Raw genomic sequence first — 14,264 nt, forward strand, 5'->3', positions numbered from 1 at the left:
TATCCTCAGTGCTTCTAAATCATCAAAGTTGGTTGAGGTTTGTATGACGTCAACAAGGCTATAGGACATTGGCATATAGGCCACCCACACAAGTCAAGCCTTCGCTACTCCATACTTCAAAGCCACTTAGGTGACAAGCACCATTCGGCAATACCCTAGTATGTACATAATAGTATAGGCTAGTTAGGATTAATCTTGCCAGCAAATGCCCATGGAACACATCGTTTCATGACCTATTCTCTTGCACAGCATGATTCTTTTCATGCATTGATCTTCAAGCATAATAGGGTTGTATCACATGACCATGCATAAGCACGGATTCTTTTCAAACCCTTGCATACTCCTAAGACCAACCAGTCATTGCACGTAGTGCTTTGATTATGTGGGGGGGAGCACGAGTGCAAGACAGGTCAGTTGTGAGATGAGAAGTGTGTGTGAGTGTAGTAAAAGTGTTTAGGGTCTTGAGCACACACACTTTGGGCAAATTTTTGGCAAAATTTTTACTAACCTATACACAAATTGTGATGAGTTTTGTACAAAATAGCCCATTTACAGCACATTTTATAATTATGTTTTTTTTCCTTATTTTATTTGTTATTACAAAAATTGAAAAAATATCAAGAAATCATAAAAATTAAAAAATCTTCGCAAAGAAGCTCTTAGATCTTTAGGAAAAGTCATAAATTCAGTCTAATTCACAAGTGTTGTAACTAACATGGCCTAAAAAGAGTGGGTAGTGTTAATTGTACTTTGTCATTGACTGATACACTCCCAACTCAAGAATCCAAACCAAGGGAGCCACCAACCATAATAGAAACACAAGCACTAAGTACATCACGTAGTAAAGAGGGCCTACATCTTAATGAAATAACAGGGGCAGTCAAAAATGAAGATAACATCTAGAAGATGCTTACGCATTACAAAGCCCACTAGAAACAAATTAAGGACCTAAAAAGAAGAAAAGCAGAGTTGACAAACACTCAAAGAAGACATTGAGTTCAAGCAAAAACTGCCACCTTGAGGAGGCAACTTCAAGATGAGGAGTCTGCTCAAGGTCAAATGCAAGAAAGCACCTTCAATCCAAGGAAAGAAGCTAGACAGGTATAGGGGCAAAGGAAGGAGCATACAAAGTGACTACCAGAGTTTGAACAACCTCCAAGCTTCCAAGACGTGCCTACAGGTCATGACACAGCCAACCCACAAGGAGAAACACACACAGATGCAAAGCCAAATAGCCAGAGCTTCACAAATAGACGAATCCGCACATAAAGAAATACCAAACAGCCTTGAAGATCAAGAGAAAGTTGCAACCAACAAGGACTTGCCTCATAACCCGCCATGGGAAATAAGGTTGAAGGAATCAAGCACTTACGTTTGATTTCCGCAAAGGGTCCAAATAGGAAACAGGTCATGGGCTTGTATGCCAAATTTTCATTCATGTTTGCTTAATTCATGCAGACTATTTAAAAAAAATGTGTTGTCATAGAATTCTTTGAGACAAAAATCTCCATATTTGGTCCAAACATAACCAATCTACCACTTAGATATGTGGCATACAAAGATGCAAAGTATGGAGACCCAGTACTAAAGACATCCAACATCTCAAAGAATCACAATGACATGAAGAAGCACGCTAGGCGACTAGCTATGCCTTGGGCAAAGGTTCCATCTTCTAGACGACGACCTTCCGTGGACTCTCATAAGTATGTATGAGGACGAACATACATTAGGTGGGGGGGAGTTGTTAGTGGATTTTCGTACACAACGGTCACTTTTTTGCTATATGTAGTAACTAGCTATTTTTAGTAGTTAAAGACTAATAATGTGGAGAGACGGGGCCGTTTGGGCATCCAGCTTGTAATACAAGTCCATAGTAGAGTGTTGGTATGATTTCATGACTAGGTCAAGAACGGGTATATATACCAACACTTGTAATTTTTCAAGACATTCTCATTGTACGACTTAGAGTAAGAAGAGCAAGCTTCTTTCAAAGAGTGTGCGTATCTTCAAGGGCTCATAGCATGGAATCGGGTAAGCCGATTGCCTCTATCTCTTAGTATATTGGTATGCTCATCTATTACTTCATTTTGATGCATGTGTATTAGTGATTGCATCGCTGTATGCGTGTTTGTGAGCGTGTGTGTGACATACTAAAAATAGACCATATCTCTCTAGCCGTCACACATTTCCTCACCAAAACACATGGGCATGTTTCTCTCACTACTGCACACAAGTGTATATACTTAGCTATCAAATCCAAGGTGTGTAACCCACCCATATGCAACTGTGTCAAGTTTGACACATACGCATATGTGACACATCCCATACTCATTTGTGTCAAGGCCTCATATGGACCACCAAATGAAATCCTTTGGAGGTACAATTTTAGGAGCATGTTCCCTAGAGTCTAAGCTATGTGTGTGTGAAATCTTGAAGCATTTTGAAAGACTTTGAACTTCAAGGTTGACACATACGCGTGTGTGTCATTGTCACATTTTCTCAAAAGTTATTCGATTGGAACCAAACTTCATAGGCTTGTTTCTCATGAAGAGACTAGCCTTTCCATGTATTTGGTTCTTGAGTTGGATGCATGGTTGGGTTGGAAAACAAGGAAGTGTATTGTTGACACATACGCATATGTGTCAAGTTCACTAATGTGTCATTTTCCAAACCTTGTGAAACTTCATGTATGTCTTGCCATAGAGGTTTAGGCTTAGTGTATGTGTTTAGATTGTTGGTTTGAGTCATGGTTGAGAGTAGATTTGAGAAATGTTCTCTCTTTGTTTCATGGCTTAGTTTAGCGTTTCTAGTTCCATACATGCAATCTAGGGACTTAGGAGATTTCAGAGTGTTGGTAACTAGTCACACTTGCTTTAGCATCAAGGAGGTAGGTTAGCATGTCCATACATAGAGATTAGCAATATTTTACTCACAAAACACTCGTAGACTCTCCTCATTTGACAAATCAACAAGGCCTTGGACTGTCACAAGCATGGTCCTTCCTTGGTATTCACATACACACTATGGCAATCAGCTTGGATGCCCTATACACTGCAAGGATTGAGGGTTTATCCATCACTTACGTCACACGGGTCCTATAAGTTAGGGAAAACACCTTTCCTTTAAAGAGAGGGATGGAAAATACATGGACAAACCCAAGACCAATAAAGTATTAAGAGAATTAACAATCAAGGAATGGAAACCAATAGTTATGTTATCAATTCAAACCCATGTAAGATTCAAGTTATGTAATGAATTTACTATTTACATCTTTCAGAGTTTTGCAAATGCTTATTTCACGTGGGTTTTGGGATAGGGCTAGGAATGGTACACTTGGGAGTTTGCCCTTGGGTCTACTTGCACCTATGCTCCTATATTATTCTAAAAAGGGTAATGTGAGTAATGGGGAAAAATGGTAACCATGAATGACTCTTGAGACACTTAGCCAAGACTCTAGACGGCTTTTTTGATTCAAATGAAAACAATAACTTAAAAAGGAACCAGGAGGATGGAATTAGGATGACCCTAGCATTACTTAGGAATCTTAGGATATTGTTTAAGCTGGATCTAGCTAGCTCAATGGAGCTAGAGATCCCTTCTCACAAGGAAGAATTGGGAACAAGCTTCCTTATGAGGAAGGAAAAACTTTAGCCTATCAAGGAAAAGTCAAACCCTCTTTTGGCAAGGGTTAGTAAGATATTGAGTAGGTAAACTAGTTTTTTATTAGGCTAATGGTGCCTTTTTTACAACTCTCCTGGGAAGTATCGTCTTTGATCAACACTAGGGAGGATACTGGGAGAGGGAAATATATTCATTAAATCCTCAATATGAGCGGGGAGCTCATAGTTGACAGTCAAAAAATGGCTTAATTGAGGTAGGCTTAATGCCAATAACAGTAGAGGAATGAATCTCCAACTTAGGGACGGGAGGATCCCCTCTAACAACTTGTGGACGAGAAACAAACGTTGATGGGGAGAGAACACAAAAATAGAATTGCCTCTATAGCTACTCACCCCTCACTCTTGGAATCATCAACAACCTACGAGAGCACCAATAAGACAAAACCAAAAGCAAAATTTCCTCACTCAAAACAACAACCATCACAAAGTGCTCAAATATTACAATTGGTGCCAAATTAGGGCAAATGGACATCACCAACGCGTTTGAAGTGGCCCAAAACCCTAAGATACACTCTCTATTCACCCTAATCTGACACCCAGAGAGCAAGATATGCCCTTCCTTCACTCCCCTCTTCTTAACAGTCATGGTGCCATAACTGTTCTTGCCTTTTTCTTCCTTTTTGTTTATTTTTTTAGTAAGTGTCTTTTCCAGTAGCATGCATTCCCACCTCTTTCACTTCTTTTAAATGACCGAATCCTTTTGCTTTTAGAATATTTCCTTTCATAGAACCTGCATAGGTGCATATCATTTCTATAGAATCCCTTTAGGTGTTTAAAGATAGAAAACTTGACAATCATGTGACGTCCATGTTCATTCCACATGTTAACAAAATATAGCTTGCATGCACCGCCTTGCCTCATCCAAACTGAGTTTGATCCCATCTGTCTCACAAACCTCTAGAACCTTGAGAATCATCTAGATACAAGCTGATTGTGCACAAAATAACTCATTTTCTTTGCATGCCTTTGACCATATGTACAAAAGTAGTCCAAACAACCCCTTTCTTCCCCATCACTTAGACTTCCATAAGCCACATGTCATGCATCGGTATATACATATGCCCTTAAATGTGTACAGAAAAAACTTCCAACATAGTTTGCCCAACCCCAGTCTGCAGGACATTCATGTCCTAGCAGTTAGCAAAGAGATGACTGAGTGTAAAACCATGACCCTCATCTATTGGTAAAGTAGGAGCCACAAGTAAGGGCAATTGTAAATCCTTATCCTTCACCACCATCATCATACAAGCAATATACTTTTTCAAGCAATACCCATTCACTCTACTATCATGCAAAGCACCATCCAAATCTGCCAACTGAAATGTCCCATTCTCAAACTTGTTAATGACTTTGAATGACCCTTCCCACTTGTTTTGGAATTTCTTTTGAAAGGTTTTGTCCAACTTGTTATTGTACCTAAGTACCAACTCCCCTTCATTTATTCCTTTATCTTTTATGCCTGCATTCACACTGTCAATGTGCTTTTTCTTCTATTGCTCATAATTTTCCAAAGCTTTGACTCTATCTAGTTGCAATTCTTGTAGTTGTAATAGTCTTTGGTTATAATAATTTGGTGGCTCATCCATTAGCTTTGAAAGAATTCTCAAGGACAAAATCTCCAACTCAATAGGCATTATGGCTTCTTTTCCATAAACCAAGTGGTATGGTGAAAATTGGGTATCTGTTTTGACTGCTATTCTGTAAGCCCACAAGGCACCAGGCAATTCAAGATCCCAATTCATGCCTTGGATGCCAGTCATCTTTGTTAGCATTCAAATAAGTTCTCCATTAAAGCGCTCATTCATCCCATTACACTACGGATAATAAGGTGTTGTAAAGACATGCTTGATTTTAAATTTCCTGCATAGAAAAACCAATAATTCCCCTCTGAATCTAGGTCCTCTATCACTCAAAATATCCAAAGGTATGCCATGGTTGCAACATATATCTTCATATACAAACTTTGAAATCTCTTTAGTAGGTATTTGTCTCATAGCTCTAGCTTCTGCCCACTTTGACAAATAATCAATTGCTATTAGAATATAGCATTTACCTCTTTGAGTAACTAGAAGAGGACCAATTGCATCCAAACCCCATTTCTCAAAAACATCATAAGCCATAATAGTGTGTCTCAAACCAAGCTACAAAATGTGATTGCCCATAGCTTGACACCTATCACATGACTTACACCAATGATATACATCTCTTTGAATACTAGGCCAAACATAGCCTTCTTGCAAGATTTTATGCAAGGTGATTTTCAACGCAAAATGCCCGCCACATGCTCCTTCATGATTATCCTCCAAAATCCAATAAATTTTGTCTTTCCAAGGAACTCTTTGAAAAATCATATCTACACCCTTCATAAACAACACATCATTCAGCATAATGTACTTGCTTGCCTTCCTAATGAATGCATACTTCTTCCTTGACTCAATTTCCTTGGGAACTTTCCCTGTTAGCAAAAATTGACATTCTTTAGACAAAACCTCTCTACCAAGATACATAGGCGCATTGACTTTCATAACAAACACCTCTGTGATCATTTGTTGAGTAGCCTCATGAGCTTCCAAATTCTTTGATATGTCAATATGCTTAAGATTCCACACTTCAAATCGTTTAAGGAGTCATGTGATATGGAAACAAAACTGTTTTAAGATAGGATTCTTATTTTGCCAAACACCAAGAATCTCTTTCACTACAAGTAAGGCATCCCCTTTTATTTGCAATCGCTTTACCCCTTGATTCAAACATTACTACAATCCCATTTCAAGTATTGCATATTCAGCCTCATTATTTGTGTGTGCATCCACCTTTAGACCTTTCTTTACTACCAACTTACCTTGAGGATCATATAAGACAATACCACCTGATGTTGCATCATGTATTTTCTTGTATGATCCATCAAAAAACAACACAAAATCATTATCCACATGTGGAGAACTAGATGTAGGCTTCTTCATAATGGTTTCCTTGATCAACAAGGGACTCTTTTTGTATGTGAGCAAATTGGCTAATATGGCTCTAGTGCTTTCCTCCACTAAGAAAGAGAATTGGAACTCTTGTAGCTCAGCTACCCATCGCATAACTGATTTGGAAACATGAGTACCATTCACAAGTTGTGGTAAAAGAGTGTAACTTGTAAGAAAAACAAATGGTTTGGGTAGTAAATATGGACGAAACCTTCGACAAGCATATACCACACTAACCATAATTAACTCTACTTCTAATAGAGTCCTTTCTCAAGGAAACGTTACCTTGCTTGCACAATATATGGGCCTCATGTCGTGTGATCCTTTACCTTTTTGAAGAAGCATGGCGCCTATTGCCTCTTCCCCCACAAATGGGTTGGCATAAAAAACTTGATCCCAATCTGGTGCTTGCATAGCGGGCAAAGCCCCAAGCAGTTCTTTTACATTTTGAAAAGTGTTTTCACAATCCTCATACCATACCAATGGATCATGCTTAGCTGCTTGTTGAAGAGGATATAGCAACTGAGAAGACAAGGAGATGAATTGAGACATATACTTGACCTTTTGAATGAAACTAGCCAATTGTTTTGAGTCCTTTGGAGAAGGCAATAACGTCAAAGCTTTAACCTTATCTGAATCGGCTTCTATTCCATTTTCTAAAATAATATGTCCCAGAAGCTTTACTCTTGGTTGCACAAGATGACACTTCCTTGGATTAAGTTGACCTCCACAATCATCATATCTTCTTAACACTAGCTCCAACCTCTCACAATGATCTACCCTAGAACTATACACACAAAAATCATCAATGAAAGCTTTTACAAATTCCCCTATAAAGGGAGCTAGAGACCAATTTGCTCACTTTTGATAAGAAGCTGGTCCATTTGTGAGTCCAAATGGTAGTACCCTGTAACAAAAACATCCCCAAGGGGTTATAAAAGATGTTATCTTTTGGTCCTCTAAAGCTATTTGTAAGTGGAAGTACCCAAAAAAACCATCACAAACACTATAGCGTTCAAAACCTGCCACTAAATCCAATATTTGATCAATGAAGGGTAGTGGGTAAGGATCCTTCTTTGTTGCGGCATTTAGAGGTTTGTAATCCACACAAACTCTCCATCTTCCATCCTTCTTAGGGGTAACTACCACAGGACTCACCCATTCAGTGGTATCCATAGGGGTAGATAAAGCCAGCTTTTAAAAGCTTGTTTACTTCTTCTTGTAGAGCCTGCACCTGTTCCCTACCCATACGACGTAGCTTTTGCTTAATGGGTTTTACTGTGTCCTTGAGCTCTATATGCAAATCTTCTCCTTTAAATCCTCTGATTTCTTCATAAGATGTAATAAATAGATTTGAGAATTGAGACAACATGTCATTATACTTTTCAAGTTCTCCTTTGGTTAAGTTTGTACTAAGCATCTTTTCCATTATTTCTTGCTTCATTGACATTTCCGCCTTAGGTTGCATGAGTTCTTCAATCTCTTCATAGGGTCCCTTTGTGTCCTCTTCTTCCTCCATGTCATAGAAATCCTTCACTTCTTTTGAAGAATCTTCTTTGACAAGTAAATAAGACACCTTCACATCATCCTCACTGGTAGAAGAGTACTCTGTATCATCTTCCGAGCTTGAAGAGCTTGATGTGTCCTCATTGTTTGACTCACTACTTGATTCATCTAAAACTTGCCTTTTACTCTCCATATCAAACCTTTTCTTGTCTCCCTTCCTATTGTAGAGAGTTATGATCCCTTTCCTCCAATCTTGGATTGCACCAGCAGCTCGCAACCAAGGTTTGCCAAGAATAATGGGAAAAGCTCCCATCCCCATTGGCATAACATGTAAATCAACCAAAGCTTTCACCCCAAAAACTTCAAGTTCAAGATCTTGCACTATACCCAAACATTTTACCCTTTGATGGTTGGCCATGCGGATTTTAAAACTTGAAACACCTGCAATTATGAGGTCATGTTGCTCTACACAAGATTGTGTAATCACACAAACTTGAGCACCGCCATCAATATAAGCCTCCCCCAAATTCCTTCCTTTGTACCAAGCTTCAATAGTAGGACAAATATCTGGAAGCTCACTCATTGACAAAATTTTGACAGATCCTCTCTCGGGTTCCTTCTCAATTGGATTGACCAATGCTTTCCATTTCCTTTTCATTTTGGGGGCAATCTCCATTCATTTCCCAAAAGTGATATTGGCCTTCCAACTTTCAATATCCCCTTGCAAATTGTAACTGTCTTGCCCAACCCCTAGTGGAAAATCAGATACATGAAACTTCCTTCTAGGCTTCCTTTTTGTCTTTGTCTTAACATCATCTTGTTGTTTTGCCTTCCCCCTCTTCTTTCGAGTTCTTGTCGTACCTTTCTCTTCTTATTTACCACTATTTTTTTTTCCTAATGGCATCACATCAACCTCCTTTCCTTTTGCTTGTTCCAATGTCAAACCACTTACCACCTTAGTCTTACCCTTGTCCTCTTGAGACAAACCACTAGTACCAGCTTCACCTCTGATATCCACACCATAATCATTTACTCTATTAGGTATCTGAGAAGGAAAGGGATACATGTCTCCACCCATACGAGGTGGCTTCTCGCAATCTGGACTCAAATGACCTAATTCACCACAATTATAACATGTGGGAACATAACGTCGACCACGACCATATCCATGACTAGCACCTGCATGATAATGGCCAATATTACCAGCTAGATTGTTTCCTTTATTTTGACCTCAACCCCCTACTTGGCTCATCAAATTGAGATTTAAATTCTTTATCATGTCAAGCACTTGATGCATGTCCTGTTGCAATCCTTCATCTAGTGGGGGAGTTGATGCCACTAAAACCACTTGTGGTGATGTATGCACAATTGGTCGAATTGTTGTTACTAAACCTCTAGTAACTTGAGATCCCAAAGAACAAGTTGTAGGTTTAACTATAAGAGGACCCATCCCTAGTTGAGTCATCCTTTGCATTTTCCACTCTTTGCTGTTGGCAATCTCAACAGCCTCATCAAAGGTTGTTGGTCTCTTCAACTCTACCTTCCATCGCAAAGTGGCCTTCAAACTTGCTATAAACCTATCTTTGTTTATCATTTGCGGTGGATGCTCTGGATCCAAAGCTATGCATAAATCTTTCCACAATTTGTTAAAAATTTTCAAGAAATCCTCAACACTTTTTGATTCCTTCTGTTCCAAACTCTGTATAGAATGCCATATCTTGTTTGCATCTTCCACATGCTAAAATTGTCTTATCAATCTAGCACTTGCAGTCACAAAATTAAGACTTAAAGCATTCTCTTGGTGTGCATGTTGGACTTCAAAATCTCAAAATCAAGCTCGAGAATCTCCTTTTAAGCAAATTTGTAACAACTGAAGTAGCTGAGCTTGATCTTCTATATGGTTGCCGATGCATGCAACCTCAAGGTTCTCCAAAAATTGATTGACATCCTCACCAGCAAGACCATAGAGTTCAGGATAAGAAAACGCCATCACCCACCCAATTCAACTTCCAAGGAGAGCTCCTTAGTGGGGGCACCAAAAGAACGATGGGGAGAGAACACAAAAATAGAATTGCCTCTATAGCTACTCACCCCTCACTCTTGGAATCATCAACAACCCATGAGAGCACCAATAAGACAAAACCAAAAGCAAAATCTCCTCACTTCAACAAAATCCATTTGTAAACACTTCTCACAAATCATAACCTGTTGAGAGAAGAAGGGAACAAAAAGAAACTTGATTCTTGCAAATGGAATCACAACTCAGTAGAGAGTACAATAGGGCATCAAGGCTTGCCCTAATCTTCACCCAAAATCTCTATGAGTACTCCTATGTAGGCCAATTCCAAGCTCCCATAACCTTGCTTCATTCACAACACCAGGAGGAAAAGGCGACCATCACAAAGTGCTCAAATCTTACAATTGGTGCCAAAGTAGGGCAAATGGACATCACCAGCACATCCGGAGCGGCCCAAAACCTTAAGATACACTCTCTGTTCACCCTAATCTGACACCCAGAGAGCAAGATATGCCCTTCCTTCACTCCCCTCTTCTTAACAATCACGGCGCCGTAACTGTTCTCGCCTTTTTATTTCTTTTTTTATTTTTTTAGTAAGCGTCTTTTCCACTAGCATGCATTCCCACCTCTTTCACTTCTTGTAAATGACCGAATCCTTTTGCTTTTAGAATATTTCCTTCCGTAGAATCTGCATAGGTGCATACATTTCTATAGAATCCCTTTAGGTGTTTAAAGATAGAAAACTTGACAATCATGTGACATCCATGTTCATTCCACGTGTTTACCAAATATAACTTACATGCACCGCCTTGCCTCATCCAAACTGAGTTTGTCCCATTTGTCTCACAAACCTCTAGAACCTTGAGAATCATCTAGATACAAGCTGATTGTGCACAAAATAACTCATTTGCTCTACATGCCTTTGACCATATGTACAAAAGTAGTCCAAACAACCCCTTTCTTCCCCATCACTTAGACTTCCATAAGCCACATGTCATGCATCGGTATATACATATGCCCCTAAATGTGTATAGAAAAAACTTCCAACAACGTCTCTGACTTGGACCTTACATAAGGGTGGGAGATGTATAAAACAATGAAACTTGGACTCCTAAACAGTTTGATGAAACCAAATCAAAAAGGCTAGGATTCCAAGTCATCCAACATCAAACCATCCAATCACCATCCTCTTGAACTAGAAGATAAACTAAACAGAATATCTAGAAATAAGCCTTTCCCATACATAACTAAAGGACAAATGTGTAAAGGAGTTGGTATGAGGGAAACCTCAAGACTCAGGAACTAGGGTTCATGGCCTGATGAGGGTGAATCTTGGGTATGGGAAATGCTTGCCTAGTTAGGCGAAATAGATAAAGGTAGTATCTAAATACTTAAGGAAAAACAAATTAAAAGGAATCAAGTATGATGGGGACTACCATACGGGCAGCTTGGTTTGAAGGTAGAACACTTTGTATGTTGTTTTTCTTGCCTTTTGTTTACCACTCAATGTAGTATGTTAGTACTACTTCAGCCAAATCATCTATTGCGCAAAGGTCCAGTGGGTGGGTGAAGTCTAGAGGGTCATTGTCATTGGCCGGACAATATAAACCCCTTACCCTTTTCCTTGAGGAACAAAAATCACATCTTTGATCTCAATTACTTAAATTAAAGTGATAAACGGAGTGAGAATAGTTTAGTAAGGGAGCCACGAGTAAAAAATAGAGGTAAGAATCATTCCTCTTAGGGAAACGTACTGGGTCAATACTTAAGATTCCTTGGTATCCTTGAACCAAGGAGGAAATACTAGAGTACTTCCCCCAGTTGGCCCTGGGAAGATTAAGAACACCCTAGACTGATCAATACGCATATCGGGTATATAAATGAATAGTTTTTGTGGAAAGGAAGGGCTAATAAGGACTAGGTGAGTGATCTAGAATCCCCTTGGGTTGGCATTTCAGGGCAGGTAGAGAGTTGCCTCGGTGTGGTCCTAAGTGGGAGCGATGTCGAGGCTAGTAGTAGCCAAGTCCTAGAAAGGGCAAGCCTTGACCAACCTAAAAACAGACGCTTGTGATGGCCAAGTCCTTTGATGGATAGGCATTGGTATTAGTATCAAACAGGTTGGAAGTGGTTAAGTCCCAAAGAGGATAGGTACTAACTAGCCTCGGCATGGCCCTCATAGCAAGAAAGACTCATTAGGTGCTAGGGAGGACATGAGAGCTATAAGATGCGTCCGACCTTTGGCCCCACCATGCATGGGTTCTTGTGGAAAAATGATTCTTTCAAAGGGAACTTGCATCCTATCAAGAGTAGAGAAAGATTACATGACAGGTTTCATCACCTCTATATGCACTCCAACCAACTACATGTGTTTTCTCAAAGGTGCTTTCATAAAGACAAAGCAGGGGGCACTAATCAATTGTATTGGTTAAAGAGTCATGATTGACATAAGATGCTACATGTAGCTAGACAATTTCTTCAATCATTTTATGCACACCATTGTATAATTTGCACTCTCTCGTATGTGTTCATTTGTCATGCATAGTTTGTTTTTCCTATGTACATAAGCAAATAGGAAATGGCAAGGTGAAAAGTGCAATATTCAAAGTGGGAGAGGTGGTAAGGTGATTCCTAATGAATCCTCTTTGTATTTTCACAAATATATTTTTTTGTATGAAAAATATATTTAACTATACTTAATCATGACTGTGTGCATGTAAATTTGTAAGCTTGTAATAAACCATTGATAGGTTTTTTATTTGTAAGAAATTTTTTTCATAAACATTCATCTATATAATGTTTAGAAGTTATTTTCAAGCACTTTTAGTCATGTGGATAAATTTTGGATTTAATGTGTTTTGAAAATTTGTATCCTCACCTTGTAGGCACCCATTTTGAGAGTGAATTTTGAGAATGTTGTGAAATGATTTAGGAAAATTTTTATATGAATAAAATGTAGTGTTTGGCAAGTAGAATAAACTTTCATGAGTAAAATTTTCATAGATCAATCATTTTGAAGGTCATTGGATGCTCACAATTAGGGTAGTTGGTAAAAGTTGCACAAATTTTCTTCTATCTCTAGAAATTTCTTGCTTCTGGTTGAATTTTTGGTCAAATGGTGTGGATTCTGGAGAGACAATGGCTCATGGATTTTGTGGGCCTTCTCAAGATATACAAAATGATATCTCACAACCTTGGGCCAAATCTTGAAGAATTTGGAGATACAAGGCCGACAAGAAGGGTGAGTTGTTTTGGCATTTAAAAAAAAAGGTTTTTCTTTTCTAATCTCCTTGATTACTCATGATTCTTTCTTGGTTGTTGTTATTTTTGTAGGTGCACATTACCATTCTGGGAGCATGTGAGGTTTTGACCATATCTTTCTCCTAAATATGCGGCTTTTGGGAAAAGTGACCACTCATGCTCTTTCAAGGCATCGTGAGACTGTGATTGTGATTGTGCAGTTCATGCGTATACGATAGTTGGAAGGTGGTCGGGTGGTACAAGATCTAGCAAACATGTTGTTTCTCTCTTTCAAGTCTATTGTATAGAGCCTTCTTCTCCCTCTCAATTCTATATTTTTTGTTTCTTAAAGATTGTGAAAGTGTGTTGTCCAATACGTTACAAAGCTCTAAGGAGATAGAGAATCTAGTCATTCCAACAACTTGTCATCTTGCAGTGGAGATAATGTGTGCTATAAAAGAGGTATTTTCACAATCTATCCTTGTTAGCCAAATTCATCTATTGGTACATCTCATTTGTGAGATTTCCATTTGTGGCATCGTGCACTCTAGGTGAATGTTTTTCCTAGAGATATTCTTGAAGACACTCAATGATTTTGTCAGGCAACATACAGGACTATAGTCAATCATGGCAAAGAGTTGGTTAATGTAGGAGGCCTTTGTATATGTCTCCCAATATTTCCTTACTATTGAACCATCTTTACCTCGATTAAGGACCCAGGAGGATGATCCAAAGAAGCATTCACATGTACCTAGTGAAAAATAGGCTCTTTTTATTATGAAAAAGGAATTCAAAGCCATTGTTAACAAACATTGTATACTAAATGCTCCCACCATGGCAATGTGGGTGGAT

The 14,264-nt window shown here is 38.9% G+C and overlaps 2 pseudogenes; one reads left to right on the forward strand and one right to left on the reverse strand.

The window, feature by feature from the left end:
* Nucleotides 1–14,033, forward strand: part of LOC148039356 (uncharacterized) — a 38,234-nt pseudogene extending 24,201 nt beyond the window's left edge.
* On the reverse strand, nucleotides 7,495–9,224 carry LOC148039357 (uncharacterized; annotated as a pseudogene).
* Nucleotides 14,034–14,264: the final 231 nt, after the last annotated feature.

The sequence above is a fragment of the Lygodium microphyllum genome, chromosome 3, assembly GCF_053477565.2.
Source record: "Lygodium microphyllum isolate KBCC chromosome 3, Lygodium_microphyllum_v1.1.10, whole genome shotgun sequence".
NCBI classification, from domain to species: Eukaryota; Viridiplantae; Streptophyta; class Polypodiopsida; order Schizaeales; family Lygodiaceae; genus Lygodium; species Lygodium microphyllum.